Below are 24,997 nucleotides of genomic sequence, written 5' to 3' on the forward strand. Positions count from 1 at the left end.
TGAGTTTGACACCAGTGCTACATTGTAGCTTGAGTTTGCTCTTATCAACAAGCGCGAGTCCCGCTTTTAAACCCACCTCGCTCTTCTTCCCAGAGTCCGAACTATTATTAGCAGTCCCGGCTTTCTCCTCCGTGCGTAAAAATAGAAATACACTTGTCCATAACTGGCACCCATTGACACAATAGCCCCTCGTTCTGGAGACGTAGCTCCTCCCCGTGCGTGTGTGCGTGTGTGCGTGCGCATGTGTGTGTGCATGCGTGCGTGTGGCGGGTGGCTGACAGCTGGGCTCTCTTGCGCTCCAGCTCCAGTCTGCTAAGAAGCTTCATCCCCAAATAGGATGACCGTCGGCGGCTGTTGTGGACGAGCCTGCGCGCACCTCAGTGACCGTCGCCACAACCGGGACTCTCGCTTCACTCTTCCCGTGGGACACTTTTAGAGCCTCCTCAACCCATCGGCGTGTTTTTTTCCCTCTTTCTTTCTCATTGTCTAGTGTGGATTTCGAGATGGATATTCGGATTTGAGAGCGCACGCACACACAAAAAAAGAAGAGACGCGCAAGAGAAAAGTAACGCGCGTATTGTCGTGAGTCGTTCCGTTAAGAATCACGTTTTATGGATTACTAATAGACAAGAGTCGAGCAACCGCTACGAGATCTGAACATTCATGAGCTGAAGGTAAGAATTCTTTATTATTTTTTTCAACTTCAAGGCACCCTCTTTCATGTCTTTTATTTGAATCGCTCTTTTCGCTGCCTATTCGGGAGGAGGCTTGCTTGGGCGTCAAGTGCACCGGCCAGTAAGGCTCACTTTGCACTTTATCAACTTACTTCACCTATTTATAAAGCAAGTTAGAAGTTGGAACAGCACATTTAAAGCCAAATGGTGATTACGTTGTGTTTTCCTTTTCTGTTATACATGCTTTTATTCTGGAACACATTTCCGTGCGTAATCTCTTTTATGTTGTTTACCCATATGGAATTAAGTTAGTGTCATCTTCAAAGGGGGTATAATATTGCAGATCACTTAGTTTAAATACAATGAAACACACAAAACAATAGGACTGAGGTATCATTTTCTTATTTTTACTCTAATAAGATGTTCAAATGGGAATTTAAGCAATACTCTTCACGTCATCACTGTCATCATGTTTGAATGTCATAAATCCAAATATACCCAATGTGAATAAGTAACAAAACTGGGAATTATTAAAAAAAAAAAAAAAACATTGCTACTTTAGTGAATATAGCACTACTCAAATAACAACAGTGATTTACATGCAGACATGAACAGGATGTGTTCAATACCAAGTTATTAAGTTACTGGTAATGCGATATGAACCTATTGATTATGTATTGTTCTTATTGGGTTAAAAGTGTGGTAGCAGTCTGGCTGCACAGGCTGGGGTGTGTTCAGGGACTGCATGTGCATGGTGCAAGCAAACCATTAGTGGTCACTATTGCTCTCGTCCAATATACCAATGTTGCAATATCCAACCACAATTTTTGTTGTTGTTTTTAAAAGTTGTTGTTTTCATGCTTTTTTGTGTTGCCTTTTTAAACAAGCACAGGAGAGAGGCCTCACAAGCCACATGCGAGAGCTCATGGCAACACCCAGACACTCCCAGTGGTTTTTCCTTCTCTCTCTCTAGGGATGGAACATATAGAGCTCACATGATTTTAGTTTTTGTGCACTGAGAACAACCTGAAAGTTAAAAAAATGCAGATTGACTCTATTTCTGTTGGCTTTGAACAACTAATAGATTTCTATGTAAAATTGCAAGATTTAAAAAAATAATCATTTTCCAAAACATTGCCCTCAGGGCACACATTTCCTCGAGGCAGTTTAGCAAAGGGCTGTAAATCTGGCAACGCTGCCTTCCAGAGACTGCGAAAAAGGCCAAACAGTGCTTATCCGCCTTGGAACAATTCATCCACTGACATGTTGTATTGCGAATAGATGCATTACAGTAAGACTACCTTAGAATCCAGTCCCGTAGAGCGTTGCTCCGTGGAGCGTTTGATCTGCCGATCCTCTAACAATAGCAATTGTGTGTGACTGATGTGTATTTGTCACACCGTGTCTATGTGTGTGTGAAAGCAAGAGAGGGAGAGAGAGAGAGAGAGAGAGAGAGAGTGGAAGAAGAGGGGGACCAACAGGAGAGCGAGTTGGTATTTAAATGTGCCACTCGAGGAAACACGCTGCCTGAATACAGTGGCTTTGAATAATTGATAAATGGCTTTGCTCCTTTTCAAATGAATTGGCCTCCTTCTCTAAACAACAAGGCCAGTCAAGCTGCTGTTAACTGTCACTGCTCATTCAATGAGAGTCAATACCGAGGCATTTTATAGTAGGTGCGCTTATGCCTATTTCATGGAAGCCATGTTTTATTAATGCACACCCTCGGTGTGTGGGCCGGCTGATGTTTTTCGATACAATCGGACAGCATCAAACCTTTTGTACTGGTTGGACTGAGATTGGAACTCAAATGATCCATTCATCCGTTTTCTAGAGTGCTTGACGCTGGGGCCTATTCCCGCTGGGTACACCCTGGATTGGTCGCCAGCCAACTGCAGGGCACAGTGACAAACAACACTAGAGCACAAGTGTCAAACTTAGGCTCAGGGGCCAGATTGGGGTCATCATATTATTTTGTGTAGACCACAAAAGTAAATCGTGTGTCAACTTCCTTGATTCTTGCTAAAAATCTACCAACATTTCAAATTGTCATAGTTAATACATAAACATCTTCAGATATTGCTGCATTTTTTGCTACCAAAACCCCCTTTCACAGTAACTTCAACAACTATTATCCATTACTTTTGATTTTAAAACGGGCTATTCATGAATTTGTCGTGTATAATGGCAATTAAACATTTTTATGCATTCACAACAATCATAACAGCCCTCTGAGGGTAACCATAACTATAATGTGGCCTCACAAAAACAAGTTTGACACCCCGATTTAGTCTTCAATGAACCTAACATGTAAACCAGGGGTGTCATTTGCTTTTTTATTTTATTTTATTTTTTTATTTTTTTACATATCACCGCTATCCTTTGAAAAACACTTATGTCCATTTGTGTCTTTTTTAATTACATTTTTTTTTTTACATTTACAGGATGAAACTCAATGCAGACATCCCAAAAACGTATTCTTAAAAAAACAACAAAAATGGACATAAGTGTTTTTCCCAGGACGATATACACATTGTATACACAACAAACTGATCGATAACAATTTTGAAATGAACAGTTTTGAGGCCAGTAAAAACTGTTAAAATATTACTACATATATTTTCAAAGAGGGGTTGGTAACGAAAAATACGCTTGCAATAGATCAATGTTTTTAAAAGTGAAGACATTTTGTAATTTTGCTATTTTATAAAGAAACAAAACCTTGCACATAATTTGCTTTGGCGGGGGCCACATAAATTGATGTGACGGGCCGGATCTGGCCCCCGGGCCTTAAGTTTGACACATGTGGTCTCAAACACTGATGGACCAGCCAGGACATCTGTTGTGCTGATTGACTACTTGCATTGGTGGTATTTGATGCTAATGTTATTGTTCTAAGTTGCATCAAGTGTTCGTCAAAACTTCTTGGTTTACTACGTTTAGTGTGGTTTTTTTGGGGTTTTTTTTTGGTTTGCTGACTGTTTGCATTGTCACTATTGCCCCTTTCCCAGCTTATATTCTGTGTTGGTTTTCCCTGCTTGGCAAAACAGTCACGTTCACATTTTTGAGTCACTCTGGGATGCTTCCCCACCCCAGAATAGAAATGATACAGCACCATAGGTGAAAATAAAATGGCCATTTTCCATTGCTTGGTATTATACTCTTCAGTCTCCATTTTCTGAGCAGCGCATTGCCAAAAAAAATAAATAAATAAAAAAAATAAAATAAAATAAAAAAATCAAGCTGAATAGAGTTGTGTTGGTAAAAAGTAGCGAAAGTGTCTGAAAAATAAACGACTCTTCATAATTGGTGCAAATAAAAGCTCTTGTTTGTTCCTCGCTCCTACTTTAACCCATTTCCACATTCTCTCCCTGCAAATTGCAGCAACATTTACGCCAGCTGAGCAGTGAATGGCAAAACTGCCTTAATAGCAGGACTCAGAATAAGGCATAATCATAAAATGACGATGTGTGTTTTTGCACTTTTCTTTCTTGGTAACACATTCTGGCATAATGAAAGATGCTTTCAATGTTGTCCAAAATCAAAGATGATATAGGGCCTATTTCGTGATTTTCACCGCGGCCATTCAAAGTGTGCTGTGATTTAAACAAGCAACTGCAAATTACACCTTGTTAGTCTTATTTTGAGATGTTGTTGTTTGTTTTATGTATTTGGTTGAGTTACTGTTTTCCCACAAACCTCCCATTCACTGATGCCTCTACGAGACTGCTGGGAAAGAATAGATCTCGCCGTACAGTGGCTCTATTCACAACCAGGCTCACTGACATTGTAATCAGTTGCTAATCACTTGCTGTGAAATGTTATCTACGTTACACAAAAACACACACATGCACACATGACGTTCCACTTTCTAAGCTTCATTGTGTTGTTCCAAGCGGCTTTAATGAATACAAGTCCATGACTAAAAACAATGGGCATCCTTGTTACATTAGCATAAGTGATTGAACGCATCGCGGATGCCAAAAATGCCAGAAGCATGAAGGAGCGGGCAAAAAACACTCACGCACGGCAAGTTAATGACAGAATTGGCTGGATGTCTTGTTGGTGTTTTCTCTGATGGTCCCTTGGCGAGGCTTTGTTGTTTTGAAAAAAAATGTGAATTAGAATGCCAGCCCATCGACTCGGAGAAACGTTTTATAGGCCAAACTTGGCCAAATGGACTCGGGATGAAAAAGCATCAAACATCCTGGAGCATTTACAATCAGCTTAAAACATCATGGAATTGTTGTTGGTTTTTAAATGCTCACCGTAAGTCGGTGGAACATGTGGAAATGCTTTTGTCACAGCTGAGTTGGGTTGCTTGTCATTAGTCAAATGGAACGGAGAGGGGGGATGCATTAGCAGAGATAATCCAAAAGCAGTAGCGGTCAGGCTTTGTGTGATCACTTGACAGTAGATGGATGAATGGGTGGCCTTGAAGTCTTGAACTATACATTAGAGCAGCAGTCCCGAACCACAACAAACGAAAAAAGATTTGATTGATTTGATTGTTTTATTTTGAAAATCAGAGTCTGTCTGTGCCTCTGTAAAAACTGCTTGTCTTGGTCATGTTATAAGTGAACGGATTTTCAAAATTAAAAACCCGGGCACTACAATTTCACTAAAAATCAAATATACAATAAATTCTCACTATAACAACTTTAATCGCTATTCACTTTGTTTATTACTTTAGCTAATGCTAAATGCTATCTTGGTTGGCAGTACAACAGCGCTAAACAAGCAATGCACTCACCATTATCCAATCTTTGTTGCTTGGTCCCTACAGCTATCGGAAGATGGCTGTGCCGATTACCTCGCGCCGGTCCCGCATTGTAAAATTGGAAATATGCCACTAGAAAAGCTCAGCTTGCGTTGGATCTGGCCGATGACCGCAGCATTTGGCTAGCAGGACTCCAACTCCCATGATTCTTAGACTCATAAACAGGAAGTAGTTCTAGTTCCGGTATGATGAAAACATGCCTGCTAGTATTCAGATGTAGTTAGATTACGTATGAATCGCTTTGACAACTGTGTGATTGACGTACAAAACAATTGGCTTGCTTAATGGACAAAAACAAATAACAAACAAAAAGAAAATAAAAAACATCTGATCACCCTCCGCAAGCTAGCAAACAACAGCAACAACAACAACAACAACAACAACAACTAGAGGAAAGCTTCTTCAAAAAGATGAAAAAGAAAGAAAAAAACTTCAACTTTCAAGAAAAAAAAATCTTCATTTAAGAAAATATCAGTAGTCTATTTAAAATTCAACTTTAATGCTACAGGTGCTTCTCACGCACCAAACTCACAGTGTGTAATAAGTAGTGACAGGCTTGCTAAGAGGAAATGAAGCCTTCAACACTATCAAAAAGCATTGCCTACACCTTGATTCCATTTCCGACATCCTATTTTTATGAAGGAGAGTAGAGTGCAAATAAGTAAGTAACACACACGGGTGTCATTGTCTGCCATTACCCCAAGATGGGACCAGTTTATTGAAGAGAAACAAACTCAGTCTAGTTTAGTTCAGCTTGTCAATGTCTTGCACATAGCCCTGCTCGACTTGTACAAGCTGAATGGTAGTCCCTGCAACATGTACGCAAATAGTGTGACATCATAGCACAGCACTGTGTCAACTTGCCAATGAATGTAAGATGGCACTGTGCTGTGAGACGACAGTAGCCTTAAACAATCAACACATAAGGCCTTGATTCCCCTCTGTGTTGTAATCCACTATATTGTTTCAAAGAAGCCTTTGTTTTTCTTATTCTACTGTAGGGATTCCCTCAGTGTGGTGCGCCTAGTATAATAATTACACATTTACATTGGGCTTTTCCCTGGTGTGATTTGTTTAGCAAAATCAGGATGCTTAAGCATTTCCTCTATAAAATGTACTATAAAAACATAGTTTAATAAGAAAAATAACAAAACTCAACTACTGCCTTTGCGGGGTGCATCTTCTTGGTCGTGACGCTTATTATACTAAAACATAGACAGTATTATCAAGTCAACCAATCAACAGACAGTCCTCCCAACAAGCTTGCAAGCATCACCATGTGAAGCATACATGGGGTGGTGGCTGCATCCCACCAAGGAATTATATGTACATGCATGTATGCTTCAATTATTTCAGTTTATCCCAACACCCTCAAATTGCATACCAGCTAACGAAAACTTTTGACCCGAGGTTTGTACCTCCTAGCTTATTGATTAATGTTGATTAATAAAGTTTTCTGAAACAGCACCTGAAACTGCAAATACTTTCGTCTTTTTGAGGTTGCCTTTAGGTTTGATTGCCATATTTACTGTGGTTTTAAAAAGTCAAAGTTTCAATAACCGTGAATACTGGCTGTCATCATTAATAAGCTATTTTTTTCTCCTTTTTGAGGGGACGTATAGGGCACAATATGATTGGCTGATTGCAGAGTTGAGTAAATGTGCAGCCTCTGATTAATTGCCTCTAATTAACTTTTTCTCTCCTTCTTGGCGGCACATAACAGAGGAGGAGTAGCGAGGGAGCAAGACGAGATGCTGCAAACAGATGCCTTTTTGCTCTGATTCATATTCATTTTCCGAAAAAAAATATATATAGACAGTATATAAAATGTGCCAGCGGGTAGTAGTTACCCCCAAGGACAACATGAGTGACCTATGTTCTAAAAATAGCTCACCAGTCAGGGGACTTTCTGACTTAATAAGGAGAATTAAATTAACCCATTCGGACCCATAGATGATTGCAGTGGACATGACACATTTGTGTGTCTAAACCAATAGAAATGCAACTTCTGATTCATGATTGGATCCTTGCTAACCAATCACAATCGCAAGTTGATTTGCATGATGTTCATGTTAAAAATGTTACATATAAGCTTAAGTTTACAACACGTTGCAGCCATACTACCATGTCTTCCACTATAACAAATAAAAATATGATATAAGCCCATTTTTTTGGATGTTCTTCTTATGCCGGAAAAGAGTCAAAATCAATTTAAAAAAATTATTTAAACTTAACATGATACATTTTTCTTTTGAACTAAATATTCTATATTTTGTTTAAAATGAAATAAAGGTCAATGGGGAAAAAATGCTGATTTTATTTACACCAATAATTCATAGAGGTAATTTTAGGGCATTTTATTACAATGCTAATGCAAGAATATTTCTCACAGTTATCAAACTGTTAGAATCAACTCTACATGACTTATTCTTACTCTTACTTGTAATTAATTTTTTTATTTTATGTCGTTAAGTATTAATTAAGTTTCTTTTTTGTTCTTTTTTCCCAAAAGGAACCACTTATTTTCAGATGATTTGTAAAGAAAAAAGTTTTATTTCAATTTCTATGGGAGTAAGAAACTTGTTGGCAAAAATCAGTTCAATGTATGTTTGGTATCAAGAGAAATAAAGCAAATCCAATGGGGGAAAAAAAGACAAAAGAAAACCTTGTTTTGATTCAAGAGGAAAAAAATAGATTCCAATTGGTAATCTGAGTCACCATGTCTGCCGAGATAGGCTTCAGCCCCCCGTAACCCTTCACCCGATAAGCCATATAGAAAATGGATGGATGGCTAAATGGTACTACCGGTCTTGACTTGACATGCATCGAATGGTCACAATGGCAAGCCAGGGTGTGGCCTTGCCCTCGCCTTGTGATTTCCCATCTTACACCAGCACAAAGGACTAAACTGCCTCATGGCAGCGGCTGTGGGTCTCAAGGCTCATTGTGCATGTGACTGTGCATACATGTTTGCACGGTGTTGTTGGCGTGTATCCGTCCCCCCTCCCCAGGCTGGAGCGATTGGCACCTCATCTCTCATCTATTAATCATAGAGACCGCTTGCTCCCTCTCGTTCCGTTGCCATAGTTTCAGGACCTGTGACAGTGTCGGGGGGCCCCAGCTGCCTCGAAAGAGAGAGAGAGGAAGAGGAATTCAAGGAAAGAGGTGTGACCGGAAAGGAGAGGAGGAAATGATAAGTGAGGGGAAGGCAGAACAATTGGAACGGATCGAGAGGAGGGGGAAGCGATTGAAGCGCCAATGGCAGCCAAACGCACCGAGCGGGTCCTCGCGCTGTGCACGAGTGTGCTTCAGGAACAAAAATGGATTCCATTTTTATCTCAGCGGTGAACCCTCCATCTCTTTTTCTGCTCGTGCATCTTTTCATGCTCTCCCTCGCATATGTACGCCCCGCTGCTGCTTTGCTTTTTGCCTGTGAATATATTCACAGCCAGGCTCCCAGATCGAGGCTCCTCATCGAGCGCCGCTGCTCCTCCAGTGTGTTTCGGCACATTAAACAGCTTATTTGGCCGTGTTTACGGCGAGGGAGGTAGTTGACGGGACCTGGCCTCCTGTTTCATGGTCAGCTGCGTGTTTTGATAGTAGATCAGGCTGAAATCATATGATGGATGCGAAGGAAACCATCTGTGAAGGACCTTCCAATGCAAGGAGTATCTGTATCTGTCTCATAATACACTACGTACACACTGACCTGCTTTTTGGCCAATTGTTCGGTCACTCGGTTATTGATTTATCATTTGTCCCTTCATTCAAGCTTCCATCTATCAATCTATCGAGCTAGCTTCCACTTATCTATCAACACACCCGTGCCAACCGACAATCCATCCATCCATCCATCCATCAGACATTTGGACTTTCCATGTAGCTACCTACTAAAGCCCGACCAATTAATTGTCTGGCCGATTTAATCGAGTAAGATTAGCTTTTTTCAAACTCTATTTAAAGAAAAGGCTGATTTTTGTGGCATGGAACTTTTGCGTGAGTCCGTCTCGTCACAAGTTATTCTTGTCAAAGTGCTTGGTTGGTGGCAAAATGTTTCTAAAATCTAAGGTCAATGTTAGCTTGCTTCAGGGATTTATTTATTTATTTATTTATTTTAAATTAATTGGCCGATTAATCCGTTATTGGAATTTTAATCTGCCAAATATCGGCATCGGGATCTGCCTCAAAAAATATATCGTCAGTATCTGTCAGTATCCAGCCATATCCAGATCCAACTATTTACTTTGTGTTACTAAATTTAGATCCAGAATATTCAAAAATGAATATGCAATGTGTTTCTTACTCATTTTTTGGCTGTAGGCCTTTTGTCTATCTCCATTATGATGCTGATTATGTTTGTGGTTGGGTGCACTAGAGGCTAATCCAGACTCATATGACACTGCCTATCCATACATCCGTCCGCTAGTCATTTTTTTGGTCCGTCCGTCTATCTCGTGATCCACTTCGTCAACGAGCCCACCTGATCCTCCATCTCTCCTCTTGCTGTATAACTACTCAACAACAAGCTGTTACTTCAATGAGCCATACTTTCGTCTCCAGGTCTTTTTTGGTTGTTGTTGTTGTTTTGGTGACCTAGATCCCGGCCAAAGCTACGCTAATGTAGCTGTTGCGATATCGCCACATCTTATCGCGTCCTGCCCGGCTTGTGAGCCTCTCCGGTGGGAGCGTTCATGCCGGAGCCAACTGGCAAGCAGCACTGCAGCTCTCAGGTGCACACATGCATGTTAAACGCGTTCGTATTCACAAGCCGGAGTCATCCGTATGCAGTGATTCCCAACCACGTACCGTTCTCTTCCATTAAATAGCCGAAGGTACATTAACCTGCATATCCCTTTTTTTGTGAAATTTTTGTTTGGTGTTGTATGGTGAGATTTTGTTAAATATGGGGTGACCAGATTTTCAACATTTTGCTATCAAATTCAGTTTCCAATAAATTCTCACCAGGAACTATTTACAGCGAATTTAATCGCTTGTTAGTAGTCAATCTGGTGAATGGTGGTTGTCTTATTACTTTAGCTAATGCTAAATTGTCGTGGTTACACTTCACCATTGTCCAACCTTTTATGCTGGGTCCCGACAACTAATGGAAGCACTGTGGTATTTACCTCGCCTGGAAAGAAAAATCTTGCCTAAAAAGCTCAGGTTACATTGGGTCTGACCAGCGGCCGTAGCATTAGGCTAGTAGGACTACATTTTCCATGATTCTTAAGACACAGAAGCACTTCCATTATGACGAAAACGTGTCTGCTAGTGATTAGATGCGGATGAGAATGAATGCAAACGGAATGTGAAAATAAATGGGAATTTAACAGTTACATTTCTTTTAACTTATCAGGAAAAAACTTATATTTCTATCTGTTTCTGTTTTGCAGTAATTAGCATTAAAATATGGCTGTTTCATCATTATTCACAAATCTGTTTAGAACTGTGGGGAAATCAGCTTGTTTTAACATGGCCCTGGTTGGCCCTCTTATACTCTGCTTCAACCTGCTGACTGTTTTTTGTACTAACCACTATTGCTTTAAGTGACCTCTTCAGGTCAGAGGCTATATCAAAGCCTTCTGTATGCTCTAGCACAAAAAACAAACAAACAAACAAACAAACAAAAAAACGTATAAATACGTCTTTGGGACACTTAAAACATTTAAAATAGAACGTATTTGTAAGTTCTTGGGAACAAATGAGTTAATTGGTCTATCATATGACAACTGTGTGGATTGACATTCACATGGCCCAAACAACTGGCCTGCTGACTGGACTAAAAACAAAAAAAGACGCGCATAAAGGTGGGACAAAACAATAGGGCTGGCGAAATCCGACTAGCGACACATGCAAAGCTCAAAACCGTGACTCTCCCATTTAAAACAGGATGTCTGGCCATCCTTGTTAAATCTGAGCCTTTCCTTGGTACATTTTGGCAAACACCGCTGTGGAGTGCCACGGAAGCTTGTCATTGTGAGGATGGAGGACCGGTGGGCAGTAACCTAAGAATACCTTATTGTCCATGTAATTCTGCACCCTCCACGAATGGACCTTCTGGATGGAGGGGATTGCCAATAGAGGAAGTGCGGGTGTGCTGGCTCATTGTGCTGATGGCACCGAGGTGCTCCTTTACCTTTTGAAGTGATGAGAGTGCAGGTGACATCATGGCGGTCGCATTCTCAGGTGCGGCAGGTGAATTAATCCTGAAGCAGTGTGTGCGTGCTTTGAGAGTGGACACGGGCATGCATGCATTCATGCGTGTGCACGTGTGTGTGTGTGTGTGTGTATGCTTCAGTCATGAAAGCGGAGGAAAGCCAACGTGTAAGGTGATCTGTATGCTCAGGGCAAAGCAGCAGTCATACTCACACAGGCTATAATCCACACAGTTTCCTCGCACATGCCGACTCCACGAGGAAGGTTTCGTCTCATTATTCATTCGCTCCGAATTCCCTCAACAGGGTTTCTGCTGCCGTTATCTCCCGGCCGTAATCACGGTGCTCCAAAACCCGCCGCAGTCGGCCCTGAACCGGACGGGACCTCGTCAGATGACATCCTAGCTGCCGGGTCGTTTGTAACAAGCATCCCTCTGCTCATTTAACACCCTAATGATGATGACAGATTGCTTGCCATTGGCCTTGGGCTAATATTAATCACTTCCAGGTAGAGTGGTAAAAGCTGTGCCATGATCTGTGCTTAGTTGAAGATTCACTATATGCTCTGAAAATCCATTTAGTCATTTGCAATACTGCTTGTCCTCATTAGGGTTGCATGCAGGCCACATGTATATAAACAAGTATTCACACTCACATTCACACCTATGGTCAAATTAGTATTCAATGAACCTAATGGGAATGTTTTTAGCCAGAGCTGGAATAATTGGAGAAAATCTGTGCGAGCCGAGATTCAAACATATATATATATATATATATATATATATATATATATATATATATATATATATATATATATATATATATATATATATATATATATATATATATATATATAGTTTTAAATACTATTTGATACGTATCTCGATACACGGGGTGTGATTACAGTTCAAGGGCAGTTTGATTTCTGTGGTACGACTGGATTAAGCGAGATTCCGATTCGATTCTATATGGTACGGCTCAACTGGAGTTGTGATGGTCAAATGATTTTCTTGTCATTGTAAATGGAATTAAATGAACGCGGCAGTATTGTACCTGTAAATATGGCATTTCCTTCAAAGATATACGAGTATCTCGCCGATAAAAGATGATGAAGTTGATTCGTATCTCAATATATTTATTAGTGGAATGATTCAATTCAGTTTTATTTAAATGAAAACTGTTTTTATTGCACCCCATAGAGAGTGAGGGATGGATGGTTTGGATGGATGTATGGATTCAATTTATTGCTATCACTAAATTGGGCTGTTCAAATATGTACAACATCAACACGATACAAATGCATACCATTTCCCAAAACAAAGCATGTACAACAATCACACCAATCTCATAGCCATGAAACAAACTTGACCTGCATCCAGATGTGAAGCTATCAATGAGTGCACATTTCTTTCACTTAATCAATTAAATGACTCAATCATGGGTTAGATTCATTTTTCACACCCTTAAACTTAATCCTCTGTCTGTTCGACACATATGGAGCAATTTAACGCTCTTGGGAAAGTTCGGGGAAGGCCCTTTAAAAAAAATATATAAATAAATAAATAAATAAAAAATCCAGCATTCTTGTGCCCCAGTGCATAAAAAGTTAATTAATGTTTATCAGGGTGATTAAAAATAAATCAATAAATCAATAAAACAATATTTAGGGCATGGATCCCAACACTTTTGTATACGCATAAAAAATAATAATGTTTTTAATACTTTGGAGACAGAAACTAATAATATGAGAAACCTTACATAGGGTCATATCATATTACTTGGGTAGATATATTCATTGTGGAGCTTAAAGCAAACAGAAAAATATTGACTACACGTGTTCCTGCGTCTCAAACCTTGTTAGGAAATCAGGCCTGTCTCTTCCTCTCTTGGTCAGAGGGGCTGGCGGACTCCAAGTGATTCCCTGGAGGATCCTCTATTTCACAATCCAATCAGGCAGAACTCGGAACAATATTACCTCTGTGTGCGCGCGTACATTTATTACATAGTTAATGAACAAATTGCAGCCATGTGGCACGGTCTGGTGGCGTAGCTGGTGGAAACGTTGTGACTTACGCTGCCAACAACCCCTCACCTCCCCACTCATTCACCCCCCCATACCGTCACCACAGTGCCCACACATGCACACGCACGCTGGCCGCTACCACAAGGCCCCTAGTGTTCCCGGCCCGTCTGTCCATCAGCTCATGCGGAGCGCCGGGCTGGGAGTACTTATCATCACTCTGCTGAGTAGAGGCCTCACAAAGACTTACTCACATCTCAAATACACACACGCATGCACGCACGCATGCATGAGCACATTGCACTTAGTCCTGATCTGCCTGGTGGCTGGTGTGACAGTGAGGGAAATCCGGCATCTCTCCGACTAAACACTTTTGTCTTGTTTGTTTAAATATGCTTTGGAGAAAGATAAACAAACTGTCACCTGGATTATGTTCGGTGGAAGCTTTTTACTTCCAAAAGGGATGCGTGTGACATTGCTCTTCATTCATTGAGGCTGGTGATCGACACATCAAAGAAAAAACGATGACAAGCACACAAAATGTCTTTTTTTAGCTACCGAGGAACAGGATATAAAACATTTGCTTATAATGACCTTGGCTTTTATAGGAAAGAGACTGTTAGCAGCAATATTTATTTATTTGTTTTTTTAGCATCGCTAAAAAGAGATTCAGGACACATTTAGACAGCAAACACACATGCTAAGTTCTGAATCTCCAAACAAACCCAAACAAAGATTGAGAAAGAAGAAACAGCTGAAGTCTTGAATCTTAGCATTAGCATTAGCATTAGTTCATGTTGTGTGTTTTAGCAGGATAACGCAAAACTAGTATTTCCATTAGATTTTTGGTGTGGCCACATTACGATGTGTTTGTATTATTTTTGCAGTAACTCTTTTGATTCATTTGACATTTAACAAACGCTAGATGTGCATTACTGCCTCCTAAAGGACCGTAGTGGAACAACACTAAAATGTTTTCAGTTTTGACGTTGTTGGATCACGGAATATTTTAGCCATCACAGTGGCAACTCAGAAGGCCAAATGGCTTTTTTTCGTGTGTGACTGACAGTTGACAAGTCCAGTTGTAACCCAAAATTAGCTTGTCAAGTGCTGTAAGAAGTGGACACATTGCTCGAAACTCAGAATGAATGGACTGTTGTTTTATCATTCATACCTTTGGCCTTAAGAAAACAGGTAATGTTTACTACCGCCTCCTGCAGGACTGGAGTGGAACAGCACCATTTACAACTTAACTATTGTTAGATCTGGATGGATCAAGCAATGTTCTATATGGATTTGTGGCAATTCTTGCAAATAGACTGGGTTGGGTCATTGCATCATATATGTTATGGTCCTGTATATATCCCTTAATATTTGCTGCTCCTGTATTTGTTGCTCTTATTTTTGTCATATAGGCCGGCATTTGGTCATATAGAATTGCGCTACTGAGTGACACTTTTGTCAGAATGTTGTTTTCTCTTTTTCCACGCAAGCTGTTCTTCCAGGTGTTTGAGTTTGCTTCTATGTATCTAGTCCTCCTTTGTCAATCAAGGTTTTCTTCAAGGCCATCTGAATCCAGCCCTGCTCTCTGTTGCTGTTATTTTGTATTTTTGTATGTAAAGACTCTCTTTTTCCCAACTTCCTTGTCTTGTCTGCGTTTGGGTCCTAACGCCACACTTGACCTGACAATACCGCACCATTCAGGAGGAATGATTTAAATGAAACCCCAACCCTGGCTCACAGCTGAGGTGTTGGTCCATTGATTACGCTGATGACAAAGGTTTATGCCTTGGCGAAGGCCTGTGACATCACATTGTGTCTAGAAATCACAGCGAGCTAAATCTAATTAATCCAGTGTGATTTTTAAGCATCACATTTTAGCGAAAGCCGGAAAATAATAGCTGCCTGACAGACAGCGTTGATGATGATAGAGCTATCAAGTGCAAGCAGACTGCCAGGTGTTATAAGGGTCACAGCAATGGGAAGCAATCAGGATATCTAAGTAGAGAGAAGCGAGAGAAGGAAGCCAGCCTGTCAGAACCTCTAATAGAAAGTGTCTGTACATTTGGCGACGGAGACAGGAAGTGAGGGTTTGATGCTCAGACAGTGAGGATGATTAAGCCAAGATAAATAACCTTCTACCTCTGAGCGGCCCGTCTTTAATGCGCACAAAAGCCGCGCCGCACGCGGGCGGGTCGCGAGGCGTCAGAAAAGAGTGACAAGCTGCGAGTGAGGCGGCCAGAAGAGGAAAGTGCCTTGCATGATAATGTATTCATTCTTCCCATCCACTCTTGATAATGTTCGCAGCATGCTTGGCTTGACTCATTCATCAGCGTCTACCGGAGGCCCTTTCAGCTTATTTGCAAAGAAACCAATGGCTGTGAGTCTGTGAAGGTGTGTTAATGTGAGTTTGTTTCTTTTATGTATGTTTAAAATCTTTGAATTCTGCTGCATGGCTTGTCTGGCTACAGCATCCGCATTTGGAATCAATGCATGGTCTCATCTGTTTGACTAAAAGCTTCATTTCATGCGAGAATATGAATATTATTCCTTAATTATTCCTCTCAAATGTACTGATTGTTATATCACACTGTGATTTAACCCTTGACCTTTTAATTGAGTTTGGAGGCTGGGGCAAGGCTTGATGTGACACAACATGATTAGACATCATCGGAGGAGGATTATTCTCTTTTTGGGAGATATTAAAAAGATTTATGCACTTATCTCATCATCATTTAAAGCAGCAACTCAGTTAAATTACAATTTGCTAAGAAATCAAGCACAACCCCTTCTTTTTTGTATCTCATCTTCGCTCTCATCTTCCACACCGTGCATGGGATCTAGTAATGTAAGCTCACCTGGTAACCAGATAGGAACGCATTATAACATCGGAGGCAATCGAGACTCAGCGTCCGTTAATCATTTACACAATTTGACCGACTGTGTTTCTTTACCTTTGGATCAAGGTGGCATTTAGAAACGGTTCCTGGTTTCTGTGTCCAAAAGCTATAGTGCTCAGTCAAACGATAAAACACACAAGCTAGTCTGATTCTATAAAAATTAAGAAACTGGAATACCAGTTGGAGTGCAGAATTGAGCTGAGATCGCACTGTAGCAAAAGTTGAAACATAGATCGTTAGATGTGGTGGCATTGCTTTCACTGGAATGTGTGAATTTGTTCTAGAGCTACGCTGGAAACGAACCTCCCGCGTGAGGTAATATTAGTGCTGCTGTTTTTAGAAATGAACCGAATGTCTCTAAGCACCATCCCGAGCTCATGCCGCACTTTTACAGTACGTTACATCAGCACACATGCAAGCGAGGAAAGGGGCTGGCATGAGGAGAGGAGACTGGAGGTGCAGCTCTGACCTAGATAACGGGAAGTTCAGAGCAGCAGTTTTATCCTATTGTCATCATTTAAGTGGGGAGCTTGAATTTAAAGTCATTTGAGTCGCCCGGATGAACTTCCTACTTTTTGTTTGTCGCAGATTTATCTAGGACAGGGATGAGCAAACTTTAGTGCTTAAGGCCCACATTTGATTTTTGAAAACCAACCGATGGGCCAGGTCATTTGGAGATAAAAAAAAAACGTTATATATATATATATTTATGAATGAATCTAATAATCATAATACTGTCATTTATTCAATTTTTTTAATTGAATCATAAAGAATTTACCAAAGTTTTGGGGAGAATAAAGGAACTAAATGACCTAAATGATCAGCAGAGCTGACAGTAAGTGGCCCCCTTGACCGTATTTTGCCCACCCCTGCTCTCGAACAAACATATTTGCACGTGACTGCTTGATAAGCCGGGACATGTGTTTGTGCTGGCGCCACTGCAGTAGTCATTTGCTTCACACATTAACAGGTGAAGGACTTAAGTGTGTGCGGTGTGCTTGAGCCAGACGTTGGTAAATAAGCAATCCCAGATAGTGCATAAAGAATGAGGAAGTGGTACACCCCGATGATGTCATCTCATCTGACTTGAGTATCACTAGCTCACCGTTACACTTTTAAAAAAAATCAATTAGTTTGTTTTGTGTATAGCATGTTAGCTTCTTAATGGTTTGCACGTCTGCCTCATACAATATCAGTGTTCTAATGCTTGCATTGGTTTATGTGAAAATGGTGACATGTCCACAAAATAAAGTACCCCTAAACCATCTAATTGCAATATGGAACAGTGATTGAAACGTTCTAATTTGAACTAATTTGTCCAACCATTTACTAACTGTATTAGATCTATCTATGTCAGCAACTTACAGTGAAAGGCTTTCTTGCTATCCAGAAAAATAGCTTCATGTTCAAAATGATCGGGCTAAGATTTTACACTGAGCACTACTTGAATAGCGAAAACCCACATATAATTGACGGCCATTGAAGTGTGCAAGGTGGGGAATAAACCCCCAAAAATATTTTAAAAGACCTTCCATTATGCTCCATTATTGGGAAAAAAAAGGGTTGGCTCAATAAAGATTGGAAAACATTGCTGTAGTATATAGATGGATGGCTTGTTTTTCATGTGTAATGGCTCATATACCTCCAGCAGCATGAATGTGATACAATATTTAAGGACACGTCCGTGATTCTTTTCAGTGAAGCACACTTAACTATTCCCTCCATTTAAATACTCCAATAGTTAATATTTCAGTCTGATGAAGCGTGATGGCTTTCGAGGGCAGACCACTACGGGCTTGCCGGCTATTTCCATTCCCACTTCGTAGCCTCTCGCTCGCCTATCTGTGCGAGGCAGCCTCCATGGCCTCAATTACCTTCTCGCGTCGGCTCTCGCTACCTGTGCCACTTGCATAATAAAGCGCGACTCTTGTCGCTCGGCCCACCGAAGAGGCAGTCGGATAGCCTCCTGGCCTGTAACTCGGGGCTAATTAACGGAGTAAATGTAGCCCGAGCTGTGACTACTGCATCGCTGGAGTACGAGGAGAGGTGCCTTAATGAATTGATTGTTGTTTGGAATGCTCTGCCAGTCAATAGAACGGAAGAGTGGCACATTTTAAATGGTGGAATCAAATGCACTAGCCACATAATTAGGTACACCTGCACAATCTGGTGTGTATTTTACCAAGTTTATGATGGACTAATCCACTACTTGGGTCAATTTGACCCATCTTTCTGGGTTGTTTTGTACGAAATGACCCAGTTTTGTTGATTCATTTCTCTGTCTGAAGAACAAATGAGGGAAATGGTTTAGTAATGTTTGGCTTTCTTTAGGTCTGCTAGGTGTAATATCAATCAATGCTTAGCATTATTATCATTAGATTGTGCCTAATGTTGTGGCCAACGAAACAAATTGTCATCTGTTTTCCACTGTTGCATCCTTATTGTGAAATCATACCAAGATAAAATTGAATTGCGGTTAGGGAAGCTATCGATTCTCAGGAGCTTTTTATAGCCTTTAGAAATGGTTCTTCCCCGTGTGAGCATTATGGAGGAATGGATGACCATCTTAATCAATAGAAGCGTTAACACAACGTTCGCCTTTATATATATATATATATATATATATATATATATATATATATATTCAGAGGGGAGGTGGTGGGCTTATAGCTCTCGAGTAAATGGAGCTGAAAGGAGCGCTATATCTGTCACCGTGAGATGTATCCACAGAGAACTAAAGGGGGAGGGGAAAAAGAGCTCACAAGTGAAGTAGCTTTGGTTACCTTTTAAAATGATAGCAATCTCACCATTGGACGTGTATTGGAGCGCGTCACAATTGGAGTCATTTGTGAGGGAACAAATGGCATACTTTATTACCTGCGGGGGTGATGAAACGCTATCCTTACATGCGAGCTGTAATAAGCTTTGAGGAAGTTTTTATGGCCCTGAGACGGAGTTTGCTGCTAATACGATGTGGGTTGAAATAGAGGAGGTTGGTCACACAGGTGCATAGATGCCTATCTGTGCACATTAGGATGCAGGAATGTACACTCTCTCTTTGGCTCATGAATGTACCTTTCTATTCATTTTGGAACAATTATGACCTTCTATTGTCACTGATAGTTTATCCATTGTACATTTTATAGTTTGACATTTAGACTGAGTGACATCATAACATGTCAAAATGCAGTGCACGTAAGTTACCAGCGTGAACATGAAACATAAAATTCATGCATTGGATTCTACTATATTGTTACACAAGTGGTAACATATGTACAGTAAATGTCATTGCTCTTAATGGTATGTACAAACAACTTTGTACAGCACACATTGCTTTTAGGCGAGCATTTGCTGTGTGCTACCTTGTGTATATGTTCTTGCGAGCTATCTACTATCAGTGTTTTGGGGCTGGTTCTACCTGTCATGTGCTGTTACATCAGATATACTGAACTGTGTGTGCTGGGAGTCAGATGACTTGCTGTCGATTGTAGTCATGGGGAGGCCAACTTGAGTTACTTTTGTTTGGATGCTATAACATTTAGGTTGCGTATTATGGTTTATGACCATAGGGATAACTATTGAAAAAAATGCTACGTTTTTAGCATTTAGCCTATAATAACCCTGCTTCCAGCCTGATGATGTCATCTGAATTGCCATCAAGTTCATTCACAAGTCAAACAGAGTGACTAATGCTCACTCGCACGCTTAGCAGTGACACGCCACTTTTCTGGATGGGAGTATTAAAACAATGTATGTTAAAACCTCATCTGCTTTCCTTGACTTCTCTCAGTGACAGACAATATGTTTGCAATTTGAACATCAGAGAGCGGAGAGGACAGTGACTCATGCTTTCGAGCCGGTTCTTAACCGCCGTACGCGTTTGCTGTGCGGTTAAACGGCCTGCCTCTTGTATTGTGAAGTGATGAAAAGCATGAGTTCGTCGGAACTGCAGGACGTATCCGATTTTTTTTTATTTGTCGGTTGAACCCGAGCTGTTGTGATTGCGTTGCTGCCCGCCCACCCTGCAGGCTGCCGTCACAAAGAGCCATTCAACACCACCAACTGATCAAATGTAAGGATAAGACAAAAAACTTGTATGGGGTAGCGCACTAAATCACATGATATTTCCCCCATCTGTGTTTGAGCCGATAAGGCGATTGTTTTGCTACTATTGGGCCTGAAGGTCGGCAGAGGAAATGATCAAATTATGAGTGTGTTTCCCTACTAGCCTGAAGGCCACAGTTGTGTTCTGTGTTGTTATTTGAGTGGCTTAAACTTGAGTGGCTACTTTTACATAGACACGGTAATGTGATATTAACTGGATACAAAAATATATCATTTAAAACAGTTAACAGCTAATAACCATGAGCATTATTTGGGACCTTTATGAAAGTTGAACCATCAACATCACACTGTAGTGGAATGCACTCTGCTTTATTTATTTATTTATTTATTTATTTAACACTATTTATTTAACACTATTTATTTTTTATTTATTTTTTATTATTTATTTCTGTATTTATTTTAGTGTCTAGATAAGTTCAGTAATTAAGAAGTGAAGCATAAATGTTGACGTGTTCCATGGAACATGAAAAGTTGAGGCAATAAAGCCACAAATTTGTCCACATTATTGTTGTAATCTGATTTGTGATTTACGCCACACTTTGTGAAGGTGTCGTAGGGAACATTTATGAAAAGACTTCAGGTCAAAGTGGACTAGCTAACTGGGCTAGTTAAGTGGACTAAGTTAACATCACTAATTGAAGTTGATAAATGAACTCTTTCATATTAAATCATGGTTCATTTGCCTTTATGTTAGCATAAGCCGAAACTATAAGAGCATAACATTTATGTCCGTATCATAAATCTGATATTGTTAATTGTAATACAGTGACATTAAAAAAAATAAAAAATACATGGGAAAAGGACATTTTCAAAAAGACATATTCATCTTTCGATAGGGTTACTGATTGCATTTAAACGTAGTTTATATGTGCCCAGTAATTGACTAGTGCACTGCTGGATGTTGACAATTTCCTGGGCAAATAAACAAATTAGTTATTTGAAGGCCACAGGCTGAATCAACAACCTCTCAGTTGCACACGATCTTGGTCCTGCCGTTGACCGTGTGCGTGCTTCTTCTCGTGTGTGCACGTTTTCTTCTGCACTCTCGGCCACCCCGCTGTGCGCGTGTGTGTTCTTAGGTGTGCAAACCCCCTCACCCCCCGCCTCGTGAGGTAAATATTGCAGCAGCGGGAGCTAATCCGAGCATGACCGGAGCAGAGGTAGAGCGGGACCGTCAAAGTGTACACAGACCTCTCTTTATTCGCCCATGAATATGTTTCCACGAAGGCCGAGGGAGGCTCGATCTGCAAAGGTGGTTCATTGTGCATGCGGGAAGTGAGTTGTTCATATGGTAATGGCCGCTGGAGTGGGCTCCTTTAAGGCCCGTTTGTTTTAGCGGCTCTCTCGCTGAGCGCGAGTGGATATGGAATGTGACAGGGTGCACCGCTGTTTTACTTACTGTAGCTTAATTGAGCCTGAGAACGGCGGTGGACTGAGCGAGCGCGAGTAAATGCACAGAGGGAGGAGAGAACGGGAGCAAAAGCATCTCGTCGGCACAATGCGATGAATTCCTCTGAAGTGGCTAATGAGCCTGCATGTCCAAAATCATCAGCATTCTCATTTATTTTTATTTACAGTTTGGCTATTTATTGCTCACTTTTTCTTTCTTTGGAAATTTTCTAGGTCAGGAAGAAGCTGAAGACTTGTCTAGGCTCATTAAGCCACTTGAATGCAACATTCTTACAGTGAGACAGTGAGAGACAATGAACACGCCGTCTCTCATTTACTGTCATTTATTATGCACAGCGTGCGCTTCTTGCAATTTAATGGTTGTCACACATCTCACCGGCCTCCACATTAGGTACACTAATGAGATCCAATGCAAGAGCTTAGAGTTTACAGAGGTATGAATGTTTTTTGATTGCTGTATTGTAGCTGCCATGCAAAAGTGACCTGCTTCTATTATTGAAGTTAAAATGAATGTATGCTTGTGAATATTATCATTCATCCAGGTAATTTCATTCCCAGACATTGAATCAATCGCAACTGGAATGTTCTTATGTCAGAAAAGTCCAGTTAACGTGTGTTTTATTAGGTCAAACATGACTGTAGCAAATTCTGTTCTGACTAACCAATCAGAAGACGGAAAAATGCTGACACCGTCATTCGTTCTGTGAGGCGAATTAGAAATATCTGAAAAGAAACAGTCTCATTGCTAATATAGTGTATGTAAGTTACATTGGCCAGCACTACTGATATTGAAGGCCCTGGAAATCCGTCCGTCCGTCCGTCCATCCATCCATCCATCCATCCATCCATCCATCCCGAACCTCAGAACTGTGTAGCACAATTGCAACACTCAAGTTGCACAAAGCGATATTTAAATTGTAATCTAATCCAAAATTGTCACAAGTTATTTTGTAATTCTCACCTTGCATGAGAAATCAAAACATTTCTGAAATTCCTAATGAGTGATAATTTGTTTCTGTTTTAAGCAACAATGTGCTAAGTGAGGAAATATCAGCCACATACACATAGTAAATGTTGTGTGGATGTGAGAGCCTTTTCACAGCAAGGCCGCAGACAGAGACAAGAGAGGAAAACAATGTAGTCACTCTACCAGGTGGAGGTCACACGTTAATCCCTCCCCCGAAAAAAGTGCAGCCCTTCCCATTATAAAGCTATTTTACGTCTCGCCCTGCATGTCTTGTATTGATCTATGTCTTCCACCTAACATCTCCTCTTCACATGTGAACGCTTGACACCATCAGAATCTCATCACAACACCCTGAACCTCTTTTTTTTTTTTTTTTTTTTGGGTGGGGGGCTTGGAATTGTAGTCCATAAATTACTTGCCCTTTACCACCCCGCACTGTTTGGGAATAGTAGAGTATTCCTCAGGTATGTGAAGTGAAACAAAGATAAATCGCTGCCTGACTCTCCAGCCGAGCATAAAATAGCCTGACTGTGCTCTCGGCTGATGGCCGCCAACAAAGAGCTTATGCGCTTCCCCTTGACGCTCCCCCCCCCCCCCCTCGCTGTGAAGAAAACTCACACTGAAATGTTAGCAAGTTTCTAGAGATCTTATATAATACAGCTTACTTTACTATTCGTGTCCTGCAGGTAAACTCGTTCACATTTTCCATAAATGTGAATCTTTCCAAGCTTTAGTGACGTCCACCTGCTGCAGTTTGTTGTCATGTCTGACATTTGAGAAGAGAGACGAGCAGATTGCAGCGGGGAAGAACTTCATAAGCTCCCTAAAGATGAGGAGAAAAGAATAAAGTGGCATTTAGAGACACACAACGAGAGATCCAATACAAGAGCTGCATCAGAAAGAGGGATTTATGTAGCAATATGTTTATTATTGTCGTTTGCGGTGGTGTGCTACAACTGCACTGCAAAATACTGAGAGATGCTTCTAATATTTGGATTGCCTTTTTAATGCTTTCGAAGTACGCACTTGGGAATTTTCACCCCAGAAAGTTATTGGAGGACTTTTTTTTTTCATTACGTTTTCATCAGAGCAGCACAGTGCGGGCTAGTGGTGAGCACATCTGCTGCTCGGCCCTCCTGTGTGGAGTCCCCATCCTCACTCATTCTACAAACATGCATGTTAGGTTGATTGAAGACAACCTTGATGGAAGATTACCTCAAGTTGAAGTGCCCTAATATGGTTCCATGCCAACTCAAACCATCCATCCATTTTCCAAACCGCTTATTCCTCACAAGGGTCGGGGGTCGTCTACGGGCAGTTAGGCAGGGTAAACCCTGAACTGGTTGCCAGCCAATCGCCAACTCAAACTACTATTAACAATAACAAGTACATTGAGTAAATGCCTCTCTGACATTGACGATCAAAACTGAGTATTATTATCTTGGCTTTCTAAATGGACTGTTCAGGTGTACCTAATGTTGTGTCCACTGTGTGCATCTTTTTTTCCAGACTGCTTGAGAATTCTTCCACAGACTGTTTACTGCCGTTTTAAGATGCGTAAGTGGCGTAACTGCTTGCATTGTAATGATCTTCAAATGGATTCCGAAAAACTCACCATCTGTGACGTTTGCGCCCGCGGTGGTACATGCTATAGGTGTCCCCCCTGGGTCTTCTCAATCACCACTTTAGTTTACACAGTCGCTCCCTGTGCTTGAGTTTCTTGCAGCAGACTGTCTTGCTATGTCTTTGTTTGTTTAGGTAATGGATTCCCACTCTCTATTGTGGTTCCTGTCACTCGTTGATTGATGGAGTTAAAAAAAAAAAAAAAAAAAAAAAAAATCACCTTGTCTGAAAGTCATTCTTGTACATCTTCCGGGATGCCCTCACATGGAGAGGAACAAATTCCAGCGTGACAAAGTGGCTCGCCGGCATCCGGATGCTCTTTTTTTTTTTTTTTTTTTTTTTT

At 40.8% G+C, this 24,997-nt stretch overlaps 1 protein-coding gene across 3 annotated transcripts in view; it reads left to right on the forward strand.

The window, feature by feature from the left end:
- Window positions 1-234: 234 nt before the first annotated feature.
- Window positions 235-24,997, forward strand: part of sema6a (sema domain, transmembrane domain (TM), and cytoplasmic domain, (semaphorin) 6A) — a 132,404-nt gene continuing 107,641 nt past the window's right edge. For all 3 annotated transcript variants that reach the window (XM_077520741.1, XM_077520742.1, XM_077520743.1), the window contains exon 1: window positions 235-674. The gene's annotated coding sequence lies outside the window, so the exon portion shown is untranslated. The remainder of the gene's footprint in view (window positions 675-24,997) is intronic.

This window comes from Festucalex cinctus, chromosome 5, assembly GCF_051991245.1.
Source record: "Festucalex cinctus isolate MCC-2025b chromosome 5, RoL_Fcin_1.0, whole genome shotgun sequence".
Lineage (NCBI taxonomy): Eukaryota > Metazoa > Chordata > Actinopteri > Syngnathiformes > Syngnathidae > Festucalex > Festucalex cinctus.